This window comes from Bidens hawaiensis, unplaced genomic scaffold, assembly GCF_021521415.1.
Source record: "Bidens hawaiensis isolate Kalapana, Puna unplaced genomic scaffold, B.hawaiensis_p1.1 tig00018669_1, whole genome shotgun sequence".
Lineage (NCBI taxonomy): Eukaryota > Viridiplantae > Streptophyta > Magnoliopsida > Asterales > Asteraceae > Bidens > Bidens hawaiensis.
In genome coordinates, this window is record NW_027492830.1 from 138,804 (window position 1) to 152,934 (window position 14,131).

At 32.7% G+C, this 14,131-nt stretch overlaps 1 long non-coding RNA gene and 1 other non-coding gene across 2 annotated transcripts; one reads left to right on the top strand and one right to left on the bottom strand.

Annotated features, from left to right (window-relative positions):
- Positions 1-4,076: 4,076 nt before the first annotated feature.
- On the bottom strand, positions 4,077-6,114 carry LOC143556678 (uncharacterized). The gene is made up of 2 exons (XR_013139415.1): positions 5,493-6,114; positions 4,077-5,030 (listed from the first exon to the last, which is right to left on the bottom strand). It is a non-coding gene; the product is annotated as an uncharacterized LOC143556678 (long non-coding RNA).
- A 1,647-nt stretch (positions 6,115-7,761) lies between these two features.
- On the top strand, positions 7,762-7,833 carry TRNAD-GUC (transfer RNA aspartic acid (anticodon GUC)). Its single transcript has one exon. It is a non-coding gene; the product is annotated as a tRNA-Asp (tRNA).
- The last annotated feature ends 6,298 nt before the right edge of the window (positions 7,834-14,131 follow it).

Genomic DNA, 14,131 nt, shown 5'->3' on the forward strand with positions numbered 1-14,131 from the left:
TAAATTTCTCTCAAAATCAGAAAGATTAAAGGTAGGCTTTAAACAAGTAATGTGGTGCAACACTCTAAGGTAGCGTTTGTTATACATGAATGACAAGTGGAATGGAATAGATCATTATGATGGAATGAAAAAAATGGATGTTTGATTGGTCAATGGAATGAAATCAACGATTACACAACGTTTGAAAAGCATTAAGTACATGTTTGAAAAGCATGTAAGTTTCATTTAGAAAAAGCTGCCTTTTTAAGTAGATTCTTTACTAAAAATAAGTTAAAAGTTCTCTTAAACACGCTTACCGTAAAAACGGACCAAAACATTTTTGACCAATATGTATGACAAACAGAGACGTATAGGATTCAGAAAAATATAGTATGATGACACTCCATTTTACCGTATCTTCATCTCCTTATTCCGTTTATATTAAAGTGAGCTCACCCCCATTGTCCAAATGGGCTATAAAGAGTCCAAACCAGGGGTAAAATGTTCCATGTATTAATTTTTGACCGTTTAGTCGCAATTGACCAAAGTCAGATTATGGTTTAATTTTGAAAGATTTGACTTTTGTAGTCAAAATAGACAAAGCCCTGGTTCATTTTTGAAAGATTTGACTTTTTTAGTCCATATTGTTCACTTCAAATTGCTTAAGATTATAACATATACAAAGGTGTCCTTGTTAGTTATCACATTAGATTTTTACTAATCAATCAAAAAAACTCATTTCTCTCAATTTATATAAACATCTTTACAAATTTTTACGTTTCAACATCTACACCACTTTTTACACTTAAAGCAAATTATATTTTTGTACCAAATTAATGAAATAAGCAATAAAAAATTTAACCATAAAATAAGCATATAAAAATTTAACATAACCGGGCTGGGTGAGTCATTTGACCCGTTTTCGAAAAACCCGGCCGGGTTTGGCGGGTGGCCCGGACCCGGTGACCCGGCGGGTCGACCGGTAAAACCCATTTTTTATTAAATCTAAAATGAAATGTGTATGGTGGGATTCAAACTTGGGTTATTTTCTAGATAGAAGCTTTAATAATTACCCATGAGTCAACCAACCAAGCTTCATTGATGTCTTTGTTGATAAAATATATATCATATATATTCTAAAAACAATGTATGAAACATAAATAAACATTAAAGTTTGTTATTATTATTATTTTTTGTTACTATTAATTTTTATATGTATATGAATTTTATATATAAATATATATATATATATTTAAATTATTTATGACGTCATCCGGGTCAAACACCGGTCCGTACTCCCGGGTCGGTCCGACCTTTGACCCGGTAAGACGTCCGGGTCGACGCCTGGGCCGGGTCTGAAAACATTGATAAATAAGCAATAAAAAAATTAACCATAAAACAAGCAATAAAAAATTTAACCATGAATAAGGGATAAAAAATTTAACCATAAAATAAAAGGTAAAAAATCCAACCACAAAATAAAAGATAAAAAAATTTTAGCATAAATTAAAGTAAAAAAGATTCAGCCAAAAAAATAAAAAAATGAAAAAAAAATTACTCACCAAATAGGTTAATAGTTAAAATAATATTAGGGTTAGAAAAATAAAATATGATGAAAGAACACGTAATAAATAGAAGTAACCAGATATGGAAACAACGTGGTTTTATGCTTCTGATCAAATACTTCCATAAATTGTTGCTGCCTTTGCTCATGATTAACTACATGCAAATAATTTCCTACGATTAATTCAAGCGTCTTCACCATTTTCTACGGTATTTATAATTTTCTTAATTTCTTATAAAAGTTAAAACCATACTCATGAGTTTAAACTTCTTTGCTTCTCAATTAAAGGTTTCAATATTTCACTTGATAATCGTAATTGTGGATTTGTTAATTCGAATGACGAATTTAAGTCACAGAGTTCGTTTATGGATGAATATGTAATTGTGTGATAATTAATAATATTATTATTGTACTTAAGCATGCATTGTACTTTCATCTTATGAAATTGATTATTTGTTTATATTTTGTTGCATGCAGGCACATCTTTCTTTTGCATAATATGTCTTACACAAACATCATGTCATCTTCATTCGGTTCCTCTTCTCCGGACCATTCACTGTCTGCTTTTCCTTTAAATGAAGAAGATCATGTTTTAAGCCAAAGAACTCTAAATGATCCATCTTTGACACCAGGTACTTATGATAATATCTGTTAGGATGAATTAGTTAAGTAAATTATAGGGACATATATATGTTTTTATTGTTGTAATACTGATGATGATGATGAACTCCATCTTTTGAGGTTAGATTTATATGGACAGCAACAGTACTTTAATGCATGTTATCAGCAGCAGCAACAACAGCATGCACTACCAAACACGCCTCCGGTGAACTGTGGACTTTTAAATCAGGCGCCACAAAATGAATTTTTTGGGCATAACCTTGTAAGTTTCTTACACCTTATGGTTGGTTATATATTATGAGTGGCAAAACAGGCGTGACGGTTGGATAACATGCCGGATTGGGTTCGGGTCAAAACGGGTCCTTTTAAAAAGGTATTGCTTTGGCTCATGTCAAAACGGGTCATTAAAAAAAGTATTACTTCTGTTTCGAGCCAGAACGGATCATTTAAAAGGTATTAATTATGGGTCAATTTGGGTTCACATATATTTTGTTTGGATTCTTGAGTCTCTTCAAAGTTCTTGATTGCTTTGACTTGTACAGGGGTGTGCTCCATATCCGTGTTATGGTGGAATGATGGGAGCTTACGTCAGCCCACCTATGGTAAGATACACGATTTCATCTATCTATATATGTTTGTATATCTTCAAAGATCATCACTCTCACTGTATGGACTTATTTTGACTTTCTTAACAGATTCAGCCTCAATCTATGGGTGTGCCACCAAGGATCCTCTTGGCAACTGAAACGGGCCCAGGGCCTGTTTATGTAAATCCCAAGCAATACGATGCGATCCTGAGGCGAAGGGCATCGCGCGCAAAAGCAGAGAATGAAAAGAAGTTAATAAAAACCCGGAAGGTGAATTATGACTTTATTATATAAAGATGAATTTGTTTGTGTAAAATGGCAAATAACATGTTATGTTGGTTTTTAACTTTTTATATACAGCCGTATATTCATGAGTCACGCCATCTACATGCAAAGAACAGGCCAAGGGGTACCGGTGGTCGTTTTCCCAAGAAAGAAGAAGTTGATTCCTCAAACACAACCGCTTCTGGTTCATCACAGCGCGTGCAGCCAAAGCCTTATGAAACACCAAGGCAGAGTAACCATGCATCACCAGGCTATCATTTTCTATCTTTGGATTTAGGAAATGATTGGCAAATCATATCATCACCTAACGACGGTTAGGTGTAGTGTTGCTTATTGTGTGCGGGTTGATGTCGAGACTCGAGAGTATTGAGGGGATGCAGGTGCATGCGTTTATGAAGAATTGAAGTTAATGTAGTTTTTGATAGAGAGAGGAGTTAATGCAATCTTGATGTTCAGACTTTTGTATGCATGTAGAATGTAAATAACTTTTGTATGTGCATGAAGAGAGATGAGAAACGATTATAAAAAATTAAATCCATCAAATTTCATTGCCTATCTTTGAAAGTAACTTAGCTTAGATGGATTTTCTGTGATATCAACATTACTCATTGTATAACCTTTGCTACTAACGCGAGCATGAATTTATTTTCTTTGTTGCAGTTTCATATATTTGTTTACTAGGTTATAAACCCGTGTATTACACGGGACTGCTTACAAAATAGCTAAACTTAAAATAATGTTTTTTCAATATCTTAGCAAGTTCCTTAACCAAATTCATTTATTAAGATGTTGCATGGAACATTGAACACTATAAAAAACAAAGCCATAGAAGTGGTAAGTGTGATGTCAAACAATAACTATTGATGTCAAATAATATATCAATTTTCAGATTGATGTCCCAAAGGAATGTGCCCATCAGTTAGAAGGCCACCGGATGGTTAAATTTTTGAAATGTTAACAATGATATGTTGCACACAATTCATTCATTATAAATAAGAATGGGGGCTGCATCGATTGATAAAGAACTAAGAACTTATAAAAGATGTAAATGACCAAAAGACGATAACTATACATAGATGTTCAAATCATTTACTTCCCCAGATCCAATATATTAACATCACATCTTCCATACATACATTGTCCACAACATAAAAACTTAACATTGTGGCAAGATGAACAAAAAGAATCAAAATTTAACATCACATCTTCCACACATACATTGTCCAAAACATAAAAACTAAACATTGTGACAGGATGAACAAAAAGAATTAAAATACTTAGAGCTACTAATAGAGTTTTATCATAATTAACTTCAAATACACAAGGGCCATGAAGTTACTTGGTCACCTGAGTAAGCAACAATGAACGTTGGTTTTGGTTACAAACTAACATACATTAATCTCCAAAAGATAAACTGAATTCCATTTCTTTAACCTGATGTATTGATAAAAGTTGACCAGTTTCCTTAAGCTTTAACCATTGCTATCATTATCATCTAAAATATATAGCGGTTCCCTCAACTTAGCTCTCCTGTCCTGAATCCACTATCAAGTAATTTATTTTTCCCTAAACAGCAACGTATCAAATATTAAAGTAAATTTTTGGTTCTAGAAGATATGTAAATAATTATAATAACTATAAAAAAAAATAACATTACTTTTCTTTATTTTTTTTAAGAAATGCAACTAATGCCACATTACACCCATTCGTGTATTTAACTAAATGAAAAAAGAGCTTTGTTCATGTTCGTTCATCTATTAAAGCAAAACGGTTCACTCAAACTTTGGTTCGTTAACAAGCCTACATTGTTTAAAGTTGTAATTGTTTACAGTTGTACTAATTAAAAAAAATAGTATAATCATGGCGAATAAGGACAATTTTGTGAGAAATGCGAGCAAATGCCAACTGTTAAGCTATTATAAAAGTCAAACCTGCAAATCAAGCAACCCTTAGAGTCATATCAGATGAAGTTTAATTCGTGAAGCCTGCCACTCCTGCATATTTAACACAAAGGAACACAAATTATTCACTTGATTAAAAATAATAATTTAAAAAATATATATAACTAACCTAGGATTTTAGATATACATATGTGGCATGCATAATATACGCATAAGAAATCTCATTATCAAAATATATCTAATCATCTACATGAACACAGAACACCAACCAGTTTCGTATGGTACATATGCCTTCTAGTAGTAGATTATGACATCCAATATATATAAAATAAAGAAATGTATTTAGTCAACAATATATCATAACTTTAGAGTTCATGCAAATATGCACCTGTTTTGATTTAAAACGATTCCAGGTAAATGTATACAATATACCGTCAAAATTTAGCAGTACCCTTTAGTTAGACGGATCTTTCAATTACTAAAAGAAAGATTGTAGAGTATAACTGGTAAATCACAAAAACGGATATATACTTGCTGTTTAAAAGCATTGATTACCTTAAAAAATCCATAAGCGTCACAAATTTGGCAAATAACACATGGGATACGCAAAAGAATGCTGCTAATAGACTATGACCACCACTTTAACATCCTGTCACAGTGTTCAACTTCACACATTAGGCACCAACTTTTTGCACAATCTAATTTAAAAGAAAGATACAGAATAAAAAGAGAAATCAATGAAAACAACAATCCAACTCCAATAAAAGTGAGAGAACTAAAGGTAGTAATTACATGACGTTCTTGAATGTGATCTATGAAGCAAATGAATAGTCATAGGCTTTGTAGAGATCAAGCACTGTATAGCAGCTGCAAGAAACACAGTCAATGAGAATTGAATTTGTCCTGGACGACAAAAACTTATAGTTGAGATGAGTGTAAATTACCTAAATACCCCCTAACATAATGGGCTTGAATTTCACTCATTTTTTTTTGAAAAAGATAGATTTTAAAATATGCATTATAGTAAAGTACATGTTTCCACAAGTCCTCTTGAAGGGAGATCTAAAACTTCATACTCGAAGAAGTTAAAAAATTCATGAATTGGCACAAGTGTTTCCGCCCTCCTTAACAATAATAAATTGCTTCAAGAGGCAATCAAGAAGATATGAACTAAAATCAGATTGCAATAGTTATGTAATTGCCCAGTGACAAAGAAGTTAAAGCCTAACAAAAACACAAACTAAAATGTGTGTAGAAAAGCTCCGGTTAATAAAAAATACACAAACCAAACATGCTTTCTCAAACCAGAATTAGTAATAGGCATGAAAATAAACCCTTGATGTAACATTTCTTGTAATATAATATATGATCATTGTCACATCTATTTCAGTTATGAAGGTAATTTAAGTTATGGCTGCAAAATGCATAAGCCCTAAACGAATTACATATATAAAGTAAAAATCCTAACAACATATCATGTTATTTTTTTTGTTGATTGTTTGACTATAAAAGTAAAAAAAATAATACATATTATATATTTCAATAGTTTTTGTTTCTATTCTTAATGCAAACACTGAGCAGGGATTAGGTGGAAATAACTTTGCTATTCAGGATTGTATATGTTTGTTTGACTATAAAAGTCAAAGGGTAATCTAGTTTTGTATTTGTTTCTTAATGTTAATGCAGACCGTAGAGCTCGATGCTGGTCCAGGCTTCACTACAACATCTGAAGGAGCTCCAATAACTGACCATGAGAAAGGGTTGGTTGGGTTTGGAACACCGTTCGTCTTTCTTTAGTTATAACTAACGGGTCATATGATTGCCAACAATCACATTATATTGTCTCAAATTAAATTCATCTTGTAGATTTTTATGCATTAAGTGTACACGCTGACTCGCTAGAACTTAATTGATTTTATCCGTTAGATAAAAGCACAACTCCTATAGAAATTGCCCTCCTCTACTTTACGTCTTTACATAATTATAATTGAATTTGTGGATGAACATATTCTAATCGTTTTGTCTGATGGTGTGTAACGCAGAATCTAGATGACGTTTTTCGCTCATTGGTTGACCATTGTCATTGAAATATTGGTTTGGGTATGTTCTTTTGGCCCATTAGCTAAAGGATGATAATGAGACTTATGATATTTATTTTAGCTGAATATTTTAAAATTTTACTGAATTAACCGAAGCCCACCCATGACTAAGATCACTAAAAACGATTAACCAAAAACAAAAAGGTGGCATTGCACTTTTGTAGGCTTTTGAGTAAAATAACAATTTTGGCTAATCCAAGCGCAACAAGAACATTTCTAAGAACAGTGCATTGTGACAAACAAAGTAAAACATGACCAATATGAGCAACATGCTGTTACCAACAACGATTTTCTCCTAACCATGACAATGAGCAACATCATAAACTACAGAAGAATAAGAACTCATATGAAAAGTGCCATTCGAGTCAGAAATCCTTAACCCGAACTACACGAAGAAGACCTGAGTGACTAGTGAAATAGTCCAAAACAACACGTTGAAGGTTTATAACTATAAAAGAAAAGACGTTAGTATGGGTGTAAACTTAATTACTAACTCTTTAATACTCAGAAATATGTCCAACTCTTAATAATTTTTTCAAAAATTCTTCATAGACAGATAGGCAGCCCAAATACTTTGTGGCCCTTTGGCCAATCTCAAATGGATTTCTATACCTTATTACAGATGGTCAAGTATTTACTACACACTTGAATGTGACTTTAAACAGCTTGTGCAATTAAGATAATACTAATTACATTAGACCAAAAAGGGTAAACTTGATAACGAGGTCGTTGTAGTATAGTGGTAAGTATTCCTGCCTGTCACGCTGGTGACCCGGGTTCGATCCCCGGCAACGGCGTTATGTTCTTTTTTATTTGACATATTTTGGTGTAAATATCACCAAAGTTAAATCAAATTCCAGATGAGCAGCACTGATCAAAGCAGTTCTGCAAGGTCATCAACGAATAATGATTATTCTAGTATCAAGAAATTTAAATACATGTATTGTTCTTAGCAACTAGTATTGAGTCTCGACCATCATAGCTTGAGCTTATCTTAAAGAAGATTTGAGCATGAGTAGCTCGAAAATATTAGGAAGAAACAATGTTTAGTTAAGTGAGCACAATGTAGTTTTGTCTTCCACTTTTTTGGCATCAAATACATGTCGAAAATATTAGGAAGAAACAATGTTTAGTTGCTTGACTCAGTGTTGTTATGGTGGAACCTATAAGCTGAATAAACTCGAGTGAAAGGTATTCAATATCAGCATATCTACATTTTGTTTTGCTTTCTGAACTACAACTTTTCAAATATTCTATAATGGTCACTAAATATTTTTAAACAAATACTACGTATTAAGTTGAGTTTGATGAAGAAGACAAGGTTTTCCAAGGGTTAAACTACTAAGTGCAAGAAAGTCGTTTTGATCCTTCTTATTTGCCTATCAAGGTATTATAAAATCATTGATTTTTTTTATTAATAATCATTGAATTTGTTCATTAATAATCATTGTTAAAATTTATTTAACCATGTTTTTTTGGCAGGTGAGAAAGGTGTGGCCCGAACTCTTTGCATTATGAGCCATCCAATCCCAAACATGAAAGAATTGCACTTGGTTCAGGTTATTCTTTCACAAATGCAGTTGGGTCACCGATCCGACATGTGGTTTGTTCTTTATTCTTGTGTTGTGTTGCACGTGCAGAGCATTTCTAGGATGCTTATTGAATGAAGAATTGCCATCAACACTATCAACCGCATGAAATTCTCGAGGTAAGAATGATAAATTCATTGTTTCTTTAGGATTTTATAAGATAACACGTGAATCGTTTAAACTAGTCTAAAAAATACAGCTACATGCATCATAATCATTTTGAATGACCACTAAGCTCGAACTCGGCTCGTTTAACTTACACAAAGCTCGAGCTCGACAAGTGAAGGATTTTATATACATTTATTAATAATTATATGTATTATAAAAATTATAAAATGATCGTTTAGGCTCGCTCGACAACTGAAGCTCGGGCTCGGGCTCATTTATCAAATGAGCTTACTTTTAGGCTTGAGCTCGGGCTTGGGCTCGTTTATATTTGAGTATTTTTATTAGTCAATTACTGGTCTTTAGGTGTTACATATTTTCCTGTTAGGTTACCTTACACCTTTTCTTGACTTTTCTTCTCACCTTATCTAAGTTTAGGGGTGTGCGCCATTTGGTTTGCGCCTTAACCGAAACAGAGATGAAGTTAAAGTTTAACAAATGTATTGTTCTTATATATTAATGTACTTGAGTAGACCTGTTTGTTTTTAAAAGTGCAGACCCAAAATTTTAAATGTACGAAAGCTGCATTTCATGAGTTGTTCCTGTTTCTCTTTAATGGACTTAACCCATTTGATTTCACAGAGTCACCCATTTGTTTCTAAACATGCAAATCCACAATTTTTATTAACAGCTTTAAAAACGAATCTGTTTTTAACCATGCAGACACACAAATTTTGGTTCATAGTCTTAAAATCGATTTGTTATTTTTTCGGTTCATTTAATTCACTTATAGTTCAGTTAAAGAGTATACATATAATTTATGGCTATGCACCATTCAGTTTGCAGCCCTTTTAACCGAAACCGGCCAGAACTTTTAACAAATGAGTTGTTTTCTAATGAACTTGACCAGATTGTCCCTCGCCCGTTCACTCTTTGAGTCATACACTGTTGTTCGCAATGCAAATAAAAGTTGTTAAAAAGTGGACATTGTTCTGTTTATAGAGTATAGACAGACATATAAGTTAGATTCATACATAGATGCCTTGATTAAAGTAACATCATATACAAAAACTTATATCTATTTGGTTTTAATGTGTGGCGATGGTATCGAAGCAACAGCTTCCTTAAATGACAAGGAATACTTCATTTAAGGCATACACATGAACAGACCTGCTACATGATATTGAATCTTATATAGTTATTCCATTATTTAGCATTGAAACTTTGTTTTAATGTTGTATATTGAATTTTAGGGAAAGAAAAGTTCAGGGCGTATCCAAGGATATCGAGATTGACGCTAACTATTCAAAGGTATGTTGTTTTTGTTTTTAATATATAACCGTTGGACCCTACATTTTTATCTATGGCCGGTTCTCGGATGGTATAACCTTTGCTTTTGGTTCTAACCATTTTTTATGTATATTATGTATGTACATGAAAATGGTGATATGGTGAAGTGAAGTAGATGCACATTTCTCCATTTAATTGATCAATAAGGTAAACATCGTGTTTAGAATGTCAAGTTATCTTTATGGGCTATGTTCGTTAGTCTAGGATTAATATCAAATTATTTGTATCTTATTATAGATTAACACGTGCTTCCAACTAGCCTCTGTTACAATGGCCCTTTTGCCGCCCCAGTTTGGTACTCAGGAAACCGGGTCATACCTTACATTAAGGTACTTTTAGTTAACTCTTTGGGTGAACCTGAACCACCAAATGATTGCCTCATGGACTGCCATGTTGTTGAATGCAAGTTATATTTTGCAATAATATATTAGTATTTATCGTTGTATTCACCAATTATTACACTTATGTTTCATGTTGTTAATTTTATTTTATTTTTATCCTCAGGGAGCCTACTGTTGCAAGTATCATGTGGAGGAAGTTATTAGTACACACTCTTGATTAAGTGTGTTACAAGATTATATATTCATGCACAAGACACCATACACTTTGTTTTGAATGTTTGGATAACTTGGGTATTTGACATTTTAGTCTAATTTCTTTTGTGGATATGTATAAAACCTTGAAATTATTATATATGCTTGGATTTTAAAAATATGAGCATATAGCAGGTTTGAAATAGAAAACTGCTGAAAAAAAAAAGTGACTGTCACAAAAGCGGTCGCAAGTTGTAAAAAAGGCAAGCGGTCGAAAAATGGTTGCAAGTTGTTAAAAATGCAAGCAGTCGCAACATTTGCGACCGCTTTAATCCGGTTGAAAAATTTGCGACCGTTCTAAAGCTGTTGCAACATTTGCGACGGTTTTTTTAGTTGCAAAAATGGTCGCAAAAGCGTAGAGCAGTCGGAACTTGGTCGCAAAAAGGCATTTGCGACGCGTGTTTTTCCAACCCCATCTGCAGTCGCAAAATGGTCGCAACAAGGAAGTTGCTACCGCAACTGTGGTCGCAAAAGCCCAATTTTGTAGTAGTGGTTAAATTTGTTATGATTCATATAATATTGTCGATTTAGTATCAAGAAAACAATGTATGATTAACTGAAACACAATTTCTTGGTTTGTATAAACTTAAAAGTCAGTATGAAGTAGGAATCTAGGATAATTAGGAGCATGAACAAAAATGAAAAGATAGCTTATAGAAAGAACTAAGTAAAAATTGCCAAATAAAAACAATTGCATAAGCCGCAATTATGACTCAGTATTATAACTAGCACCACGTTGTCGTCTCTGTCAATTTCACTTGAACTACTCCAAATACAACAACTCCAGGCCCAAACAAGAGAAACATTAACTTAAATAACTTAAATTAGGTTAGCCAGAGGATTAGCAAACCCCAAACCCTTATATGTTGTTCCAATGATCACAGCTTGAGCTCATCTTAAAGAAGATTTGAGCATGAGTAGCTCGAAGATATTAGGAAGAAACAATGTTTACTTAAGCGAGCACAATGTAGTTTTGTCTTCCACTTATTTGGCATCAAATACCTGTTAGCATTCAAGTCAATGTTATAATTTGTTATGATTCATATATTGTTGACTTAGTATCAAGAAAACAGTGTGATTAACTGAAACACAATTTCTTGGTTTGTATAAACTTAAAAGTCAGTATGAAGTAGGAATCTAGGATAATTAGGAGCATGAACAAAAATGAAAAGATAGCTTATAGAAAGAACTAAGTAAAAATTGCCAAATAAAAACAATTGCATAAGCCGCAATTATGACTCAGTATTATAACTAGCACCACGTTGTCGTCTCTGTCAATTTCACTTGAACTACTCCAAATACAACAACTCGAGGGCCCAAACAAGGGAAGCTTTGACTTAAATAACTTAAATTAGGTTAGCAAGAGGATTAGCAAACCCTTATATGTTGTTCCAATGATCACCCTTCAGTTAATAATTTGATATATGGCAAGCATAGTGTGTAGTGTTCGTAGTTTTTAAACAATTACAACCATGGATCAAATTTCTCTCCTTTTGGTACGCAAAACTCAAGATTACTTTGAAGTAATAACGAGTTAATTTAAGTGAAAATGAACGTATACACTTAAGACAATTGCTTATTTGGTTTTAAAAATCAATACATTAGAAGTACATAACTTTATAACTACTTTATAACACATCTTAATACTATCATAATAAGTGAACTCTCTACTATTAGACTGTTCTAACACGAAGATAATAACCCATAGTAAATTCTCAATTAAACGAGGTAAAAACAGGGCACTTATTTCCTAAAATAAAATGAAATGCTACCAATCAAGAAGAAGCTTTGACTCAAAATCCCCAAAACTACAAATCCTTTTAAGACAACTTCCACCATTGACCTTACGTTGACTTCTCTATTGAACAATAAATCTTTATCCATTTCCACTTCCTCTTTGGATTGAGTATAGATTTTTAGCTATTACACTTTCACATATACCACTTTTTACATCTAATCAAATTACTTTTTATACCAAATTAAACTACTTTTGAAAATAAGATATAAAATATTTAACCATAAAATAAGCATTACAAAATGTTGCAACAAAATATTCAACCATAAAGTAAGCAATAAAATTGTGCCATAAATAAGCAATAAAAAAAACTAACCATAAATGAATAAGAAATATAAAATTTAACTACAAAAAATATCCAGCCTACAAAATAAAAAGTAAAAAATCTAACCATAAAATAATATATAAAAATTAAATCAAAAAATAATAAATAATAAAATAACTTAATAATTAAAATATTAGGGTGAACACCTGTAAAATAAAGAAGTTACACGTAGTAATATGGAAACAACGTGGTATCTTGTTGCTTCTGATGGTATACGTCCATAAATTGTTGCTGCTGGTGCTTCGTTTCGTCTTCAATTACATGCAAATAATTTCCTCCGATTCATCTCTAGAGTTTACCATTCTCTCCATCATCCCGGTAATTTTTGTTCTTATTATTATTATTAACCCTCAATTCTTTGTTTCTCGCTTTCAAATCAAACATCAACAATTAATTACTTGTATATATATTGTAATCGTTCATGCATGCATATGTAATTAATTGTGTGATTATTTATACTTATTTGGTTATTGTTGCATGCAGGTACAACATCTTGCTGCTGCATTATATATTAATTAATTGTGTGATTATTTATACTTATTTGGTTATTGTTGCATGCAGGTACAACATCTTGCTGCTGCATTATATATTGCTTAATAAACACCATGTCTTTCCCTAACATGCACCCATCTTTATTCGGTTCGTCTTCTGCAAACCATTCACTAGACCGGGATACACGGTCTGGTTGTGCTCTAATTGAGGAGCATGATATTGCAAACCAAAGAACACTAAATGTTCCATAGGTTCCTTCAGGTTTTTTAATGTTTGTTTGGATGAATTAGTCAAGTAAATTATGTGGTCATATGTTTTTATTGTTGTAATACTGATGATGATGATGAACTCTATTTTTTGAGGTCAGATATATATGGACAACAGCATTTTTATAACGCTTTCAGCAGCAGTCGCAGCCACTACCAAGCATGCTTCCTGCCAACAACAGTGGATTCCTTAATCAGGTTCCACAACATGATTTTCTCGGGCATAACATTGTAAGTTTCTTACACCTTATGGTTGGTTGGTTTTATATTATGAGTGGCAAAAGCGGGCAGGTTGGGTTGGGTTGGGTTGGGTAACGGGACGGAATGGGTTTGGGTCAAAACGAGTCAAATTTAAAAAAATATTAATTTGGTTCCGATCATTTTTAAAAGGTATCAAATTTGGTCAAGGTCAAAACGGGTCATCTTAAAAAGATAGAAATTTGGTTCTGGTCATTTCAAAAATGATATTATTTTAGTTCGGGTCAAAACGGTTCATCTCAAAAAGGTATCAATTTTGTTCAGATCAAAACGAGTCACTTAAGTGTGTGTTGATTTGATTCGGGTCAAAACGAATGATGGG